Source organism: Ranitomeya variabilis, chromosome 1, assembly GCF_051348905.1.
Source record: "Ranitomeya variabilis isolate aRanVar5 chromosome 1, aRanVar5.hap1, whole genome shotgun sequence".
Taxonomy (NCBI): Eukaryota; Metazoa; Chordata; class Amphibia; order Anura; family Dendrobatidae; genus Ranitomeya; species Ranitomeya variabilis.
The window spans coordinates 617,140,063-617,147,501 of record NC_135232.1 but is presented as its reverse complement, the minus strand read 5'-3'; the positions used below and the strand labels follow the sequence as shown (position 1 = coordinate 617,147,501).

Below are 7,439 nucleotides of genomic sequence, written 5' to 3'. Positions count from 1 at the left end.
CTCACTTCAGCACCTTCCACAACATTTCTACAGGATTACGGTCAGGACTTTGACTTGGCTGTTCCAAAACTTTTTTCTTCTTTAACTATTCTTTGGTAGAATTACTTGTTTCTTTTAGTCGTTGTATTGCTGCATGACCCATGTTCTCTTGATAATCAGCTGATGGTCAGATGTCCTGACATGTTCCTTTAAATTTGCTGGTAAAATTCAAAATTCATTGTTCCATCAATCATGCTGTTACACACCTGTCCCAGGTGCCACTTCCTTCCCCTGGGTCCACTGCCCTCTGTTGTGCTCCACATCGGGTTTTGATATTTGCCAGTCTGGATCAATGACATTATCTCCCTAGGCCTATTTAAGGACCAATAAGGCTACGTTCACATTTGCGTTGTGCGCCGCAGCGTCGTCGCCGCAACAAAACGCATGCGTCGTGCGGCCCTATCTTTAACATTGGCGCCGCATGGCGCCGCATGTACATGCGTTGTCATGCGTTTTGGTGCCTTGTACGCCGCATGCGGCGTTAGGGCGCACCTGTCAGGGCGCGGCAAACGCAACATGTTGCATTTTTTGGGCGGCGCAGACTTTGTAAAAAACGCATGCGTTGTGTTTGCGTCGTGTTTGCGTCGTCGATGCGCCTTTTTTCCCATTGACTTGTATTGACAACGCAGACGACGCAAGTACTTGCGTCGTGGTGCATTGTACGACGCATGCGTTTTCCAATAAAAAAGGCAAAACATTGTCTAGACTTTGTCTAGACAAAAAAAAAACACTATATATATAGAAAAAAAAAGGGGGTTGGCATTGTCTTTCACAAGGCTACTCATCAGACAAGTCACTGAGGAGAAACCTGCTTTCAAAACCTGTAAGTATATATTTCTCTTTGCATATTTTTTATTCTGTGTTTTATTTCTTGATTTTGATTTAATTTGTGCAATGTTTGGTGTGTACTATTGTACGGTTATGGCACTGTGGGTTGTTATTGAAAAATTGTGTTTTTTAATCTGGTTTTGATGTACTTCTGGCGTTATATGATGGCGTTTCTTGTCACCGGCCTTGCTTGGTTTTGGATTGGTTTTATGGATTTGGGGTTGTTCTGGTGTCATGCGGTTGTTCAATGTCTTTAATTTGGCAGATTTTTATGTTAAATTTCTGTTGCATGTCTTTTTATGGTTTCTATTGTTGGGGGTAACCGTATGGCGTTTTCTTGGCTCATGTCTTGCTGTGTTTTATTATGCTGTTGGCATTTTTTTTTCTTTCCTTGAGTGTCTTTTCTTGCTGGTGGGGGGGCTACATTTATGATGTTTCATTTGTATTGTATTGTTCTGTGCTGCTATGCCATTCTATTTTCAATTGTATTTTCCCTTTTTTTGTTTTTTTGTTTTATCTATGATGGTTTTACGTCGTTTTCCGTATGGCTTCCGTATGTATCTCCTTTCTTGAATGTTTCCATTGCCAAGTGTGTAGTATGTAAATTTCTTGTGTTTTCTTTTCTATTTGACTATGGTTTATCTTTTGGGTTGCTGTATATTGTAACAGCGGTTGTCCCGTAATGTTTATTGCTTATTATCTAGAATTGTATTTATCGCCTTTTTCTGATGTATTTCGGTGGATGTCACCAGATGGTGTTGTTTTGCATCATGTCTTGTTGTAATTGTAAATTATGGCGTTCATTAGTTTGCTATTTCATTGTGCCTTTTTTTTTCCTGTAAGGTTTTTTTTGTAAGTTTTTATCTTTAAAAATTTGGACATAGGTGTCTATTTTTGCTTAATTTTGTTTGGGTCTATTCTTGTATTGTTTCTTCTATTGTTTTCTCTTGCAATGTATGGCGTTGTGGTGTCACTTTTTGAGTTTGCATTGTCCTATCAGTCAACAGCCAATTGTGGTTGTTTTAATGTTTTGGGCCTATTTTATTGTATGTGGCATTGTTAGCTTTTGATGTGATTTTTTTCAAATTTTTTCATTGCAGAAGAAACTTGCAAACAAAAATGGCGAGTGAATCGGAACACAGCCAATCGGCGCGGGGGAGTGCGGTGAGTAATTATGTCCAGTTGCTTACTATTCGCTGCCATTTGTAGCATTGACAATAATTTTTGTATACAATTTTTCCAGGCTTCTTCAAGTGAGGGAGAAGGCACACAGCGGGAGCAGAGAGATCGGGGCCAAGATGTGGCGTCAGGCCGGCGAGTATTTTTTTTTTTTAATCTTTTTTTTTGAGTAGCATCCTGCTGTGAGGAACATTACATTTGAGGAGCATCCTGGTTTCACTAGGGATGTTTATTAAGCTTAATTACATTATAGCTTTTCAGGGCAGCAAGTATTGGGGGAAGGTAAAATAAAGTTGAACTCCCTGCACACAAACATTCCAAAATACAGGTGTAGAAAACATCAATATACATACATCAAATGGCAAAGGATAGGGCAAAGGTACATATCATGACAGGTGCTGGTGGTTGTTAATATTTGCATATTTGTAACCTATTTGTTTTCTAATTTTTCTAGGTTTCACAACGGGACCAAGGAGACAGTATAGATGTGGACCTCCTGATCTCCAGCATCCAGGAGCGTGGCCCGTTGTGGGACAGCCGTGACCCTCGGCACATGGACCAGGTGGTGTTGAGGCGTTTGTGGGCAGAGGTGGCAAAGTCGCTGTGGGATGGCTTTGACAGTGCCTCAGCGAAGGACAAAGGCAACTTTCGTGAGTATTGCTGATACGCTGCTATGACCCATCTTGCCAGGATAAACACAACCGTGTGTGATGCGATCAACGCCTAATAGTGTTGAGCGATACCGTCCGATACTTGAAAGTATCGGTATCGGAAAGTATCGGCCGATACCGGCAAAATATCGGATCCAATCCGATACCGATACCCGATACCAATACAAGTCAATGGGACTCATGTATCGGACGGTATTCCTGATGGTTCCCAGGGTCTGAAGGAGAGGAAACTCTCCTTCAGGCCCTGGGAACCATATAAATGTGTAAAAGAAAGAATTAAAATAAAAAATATCGCTATACTCACCTCTCCGACGCAGCCGGGACTTCAGCGAGGGAACCGGCAGCGTTGTTTGTTTAAAATTCGCGCTATTACTTGGTTACGTGAATTCCCGGCTTGTGATTGGTCAGGTCGGCCATGTTGCCGGGACGCGGACCAATCACAGCAAGCCGTGACGAAATTACGTCACGGCTTGCTGTGATTGGTCCGCGTCCCGGCAATATGGCCGCCCTGACCAATCACAAGCCGTGACGTCACGGGAGGCTGGACACGCGCTCACTTTAAAATTGGCGCGTGTCCAGCCTCCCGTGACGTCACGGCTTGTGATTGGTTGCGCCGCGGTCAACCAATCACAAGCCGGGAGGCTGGACGCGCTCATTTTAAAATGGGCGCGTGTCCAGCCTCCCGTGACGTCACGGCTTGTGATTGGTTGCGCCGCGGTCAACCAATCACAAGCCGGGAGGCTGGACGCGCTCATTTTAAAATGGGCGCGTGTCCAGCCTCCCGTGACGTCACGGCTTGTGATTGGTCAGGGCGGCCATATTGCCGGGACGCGGACCAATCACAGCAAGCCGTGACGTAATTTCGTCACGGCTTGCTGTGATTGGTCCGCGTCCCGGCAACGTGGCCGACCTGACCAATCACAAGCCGGGAATTCACGTAACCAAGTAATAGCGCGAATTTTAAACAAACAACGCTGCCGGTTCCCTCGCTGAAGTCCCGGCTGCGTCGGAGAGGTGAGTATAGCGATATTTTTTATTTTAATTCTCTCTTTTACACATTTTAACATTAATGTTGTTGCGATACCCGATACCCGATACCACAAGAGTATCGGAATCCCGGTATCGGAATTCCGATACAGCAAGTATCGGCCGATACCCGATACTTGCAGCATCGGAATGCTCAACACTAACGCCTAAACTTTGCATCGCACACGGTTGTTTTATCCTTTTAAAATGCTAAATATGTAACCATTTTTTTTTCTTTACATTCACAGTTAAAAAGTTGAGGACCAGATGGCGATCCATGAAGGACCGTTTCAATAAGGGGATCCGTGCTGCGGAGGAGCAAGCTCGGAGTGGTGCTGCTGTGTCCAAGTCGGTGCCCTATAAATATAACAGGGCACTACAGTTCCTAAGACCGATCCTTGGCCGCCGACAGTAAGTATTTTGTCCACATACCATATTGCACATCCACATTGTACATTGCCCAGACACATAGCATATTGCACAGCTACATAGTACATTGCCCAGGCACGTACATTGTGCATCCACATAGTATATTGCCAGGCCACTATATAGCAGTCACATAGTACACGTTATAGCCACGTATCCACATAGTATATTTCCAAAGGAACATAGTGTATTGGCCATCCATGTAGTCAGCGTAGCATATTGGCCATCCTTTTACCCTAGTGGAATGGTATATAGCCCATTAGTAATTTTTTTGGTTAGGCGTGAGTCATTGTAGTCCATGACAGGTTACGTTCTGAGTCAGGGTAGTTCTGATCGCAGGAATAATGATGACGTCTCGATCACATGATCCTAACGTCATGGCCGTTGCTGCGATCAGATCAGCAAAGTGACTGTTTTTTTTTTTTGTTTTTTTTTAAATGTTTTTCTTGACTTTAAATTTTATACTATTTTGGCGGCATAGGCAGCATCAAGAAAGATTTTTTGACAAAAAATTTTTTAAAACAATGACAGAGGTATGCATTGGCTTTGGCAGCGGGAATGAACAGTCATTTTCTGCCGTAGGTATGTCCATGATTGTTATCGTCAGCCCTAATGGTCAGCTGGCGATAACAATCAGCAATTTACTGAGAGACAGGGGATTGTAATGTATTGATGTGTCATGTAATGTTAATTTTATTACAGGAGTTGGCGTATGTGATAGGTAATTAATTGAAGACTAATTCTTTCCTTATCTTTTCACAGGACACACAGCAGCACCCTCGAGCGAGCTCGCCCCGCAGGAGCGGACCTTCATGAATCGCCATCTGACCTGTCACAGCCCTCCCACAGCGACAGCAGGCTTGCACCACCATCTGGAGAACCGGCAGCCGGTCCATCAGGTGTTCCCCTGCCCGAGGCCTCTGGCGCACCTTCGTTCGGGAATTCCCGACAGCGCCAGCGGGCCTCGGACAGGCCAGCCATGCCCGAATTTTTGCATTTGAGCACGGTTTTCCAGAACTGTTTCAAGGCGTTGAGCGATAAAATGGACACTCGTCTGTCCAGTATCAAACGGCGCCTTGAAAATCTGGAAGCCGAGCTCTCGAATCCGGCCAAACATTTTTTAAGTACTATTGGTAAGGGCATGGTGGAACACCTTATGCCGGAACTCCAGATTTCGGTGATGCAGTCCTGCAACAATGCCTATGTGAGGGCTCTGCAGCAGGCTCGGGTCATGCAGTCAGCGACACTGCCCGTAGTACCGTCGCTGGCTAGTGTAGCGCCCCCACTGCCGCAGGGCCGAGGGGTACCCGGTGCCGGGCCTCTGAGTCTCTGCTCCGGGGTTGTCACGGTGGCTAGGCCCCGGTCCGTGACCCTGCCGTGGGGCGCACAGTGTAATAGGTATAACGGATGATGGTGATGAGGCTGTAGTGGTGCAGTGCAGTAAATAACGAGGACACCAGGTTGCAGTCTCTTTACCTCTTTACTGAAGATCTCTGGGTCCTCAGTCCAGAATATGGTTCACCAGGCTGCGCAAGTCCGGCCGGTCCAATGGCACTTCCAGAGTTCTCTTCACAGGTGGAAATCGGTGCCTTCCTTCTAGCGCTATGTGTTGCGGTCCTTCCCTGCTGTGCTTACGGAAAGTCCCCACAACTGTTGTGTCTGTTTCTTAAGTTCCCTCACAACTCAATTAGATGATGTTCTGCTAATTCTCCGTCCCTCCCTGGTGTTCTGTTTGGGACGGCACCCGTTTGACGGGTAGGCTCGGAGCTCTTCCGGGACCCTAGAGTCGCCCCTCTCCACAAGTTGCCCCCCAAGACTGCATAGGTGATTTAAGTTAGACAGCCCGCCTTAGACTGACTGTCCTGCCGCTGTTTGAAGTATTGCTTGAAGCTGAATGTTATAATACTCCCTCGGCGTTCCGGCCACCGGTAGTGCGCCTCAGTAGGATGTTGCCTCGGTCTTACAGCACGACCCCTACTGGTATTTCTCCTTTTGCGTGATCTCGTTTCTCACTCAGCACAATCTATCTCGCTTCTAGTCCTTCCTTGGGCACCGCCGCTATGCTGAGCAGGCACGGTCCCGTTACGTTCGTTCAAGTTGCCAAGCCTCTGTCAGGATCCCACCCCTGACAGAGACCCTACTGTCTCTTCCCCCCACAACACCCTCTGCCACAAGGTGTTGCCTGGTTCCAACCCAGTCAGCTTTCTGATCTAACTTCCTGCCTGACCCCCAGTTTACCCACTATGGTGGGGAGTGGCCTAGTGAATAGAACCCTTAGCTCCCCCCGGAGGCCCGGCTATGAAATGTATTGGTGTCTGTGATACCTGATCAGATGAACTCCTTCAGTGCCATCAGACGCACCATAGCTCCCCTTAGTGGCGGAGCCACAGTACTGCAACGACCAGGACTCTGGGGCGCTGCACTCCCCCCTGGTTAAACACAGTACTCCGGGACTGGGAAGAAAACAACAATACAAGTTAGCAAAAAGACATACAGTTTTGTTGAGTGTAATAACAATAAGCATATTTAAACAGGCTTCCCTTTATGGGAGGTAAGGACACTTGAACGTTACAAACGTGGTTAAATATCATAGCAACATGCTACAAATAACTTTTCTTACCCAACCGGGTATTCTACTAAGTGCAAAATTGCTGAACAATAATTTAACATTGCCTTTAAGGACATACACTCTAAATCCACTAAAGACCTTCCTATAATCACATTATAAGGTAATTTTTAACTTTTTTCATTCTCCTTCTTTAAATCTGCAGGACCGCCTGTCCTAACGGCGCCAGACCTACTGCCTCTCCTTTCTTACAGGACCGCTCCTTTCAGCCCGAGCCTTCTGTCTTTTCAACTACTATACACAGTATAGAACATAACATACTTTCAGTTTAAGAGCACTGAGCCATCTCTGTATGGCTCTTATGAGGACTCAGGGTTCACCTTCTATCCTAATTATCTATCATCTATCAACGTAGTTAACCATTTTCTTTACACAACATCAAACCTTCTCATTATTTTTCTCACTAATATGCATGCTGGACACCACGTCTACCCCTACGGGTCCACTGCATCCTTCTTCTCGCTTTCACTGTCTTTCCGGAACATCATCAGCATTTCTTCACAATTAACTAGTTAAATACATATAACTTTCTCATATAAACATTATCATCATTTTCTTTCGTCAAACATCATTGCTACTTATCTTAAAGCAATATCATCGTTTAAGTGCGACAAGTGAACATCCCCTTTAAGAGGGGGCTAAGT

At 45.7% G+C, this 7,439-nt stretch overlaps 1 long non-coding RNA gene across 1 annotated transcript; it reads left to right on the top strand.

The window, feature by feature from the left end:
• The first annotated feature begins 800 nt into the window (after positions 1-800).
• Positions 801-2,754, top strand: LOC143810897 (uncharacterized). Its single transcript, XR_013223273.1, has 3 exons — positions 801-862; positions 1,968-2,185; positions 2,501-2,754. It is a non-coding gene; the product is annotated as an uncharacterized LOC143810897 (long non-coding RNA).
• The last annotated feature ends 4,685 nt before the right edge of the window (positions 2,755-7,439 follow it).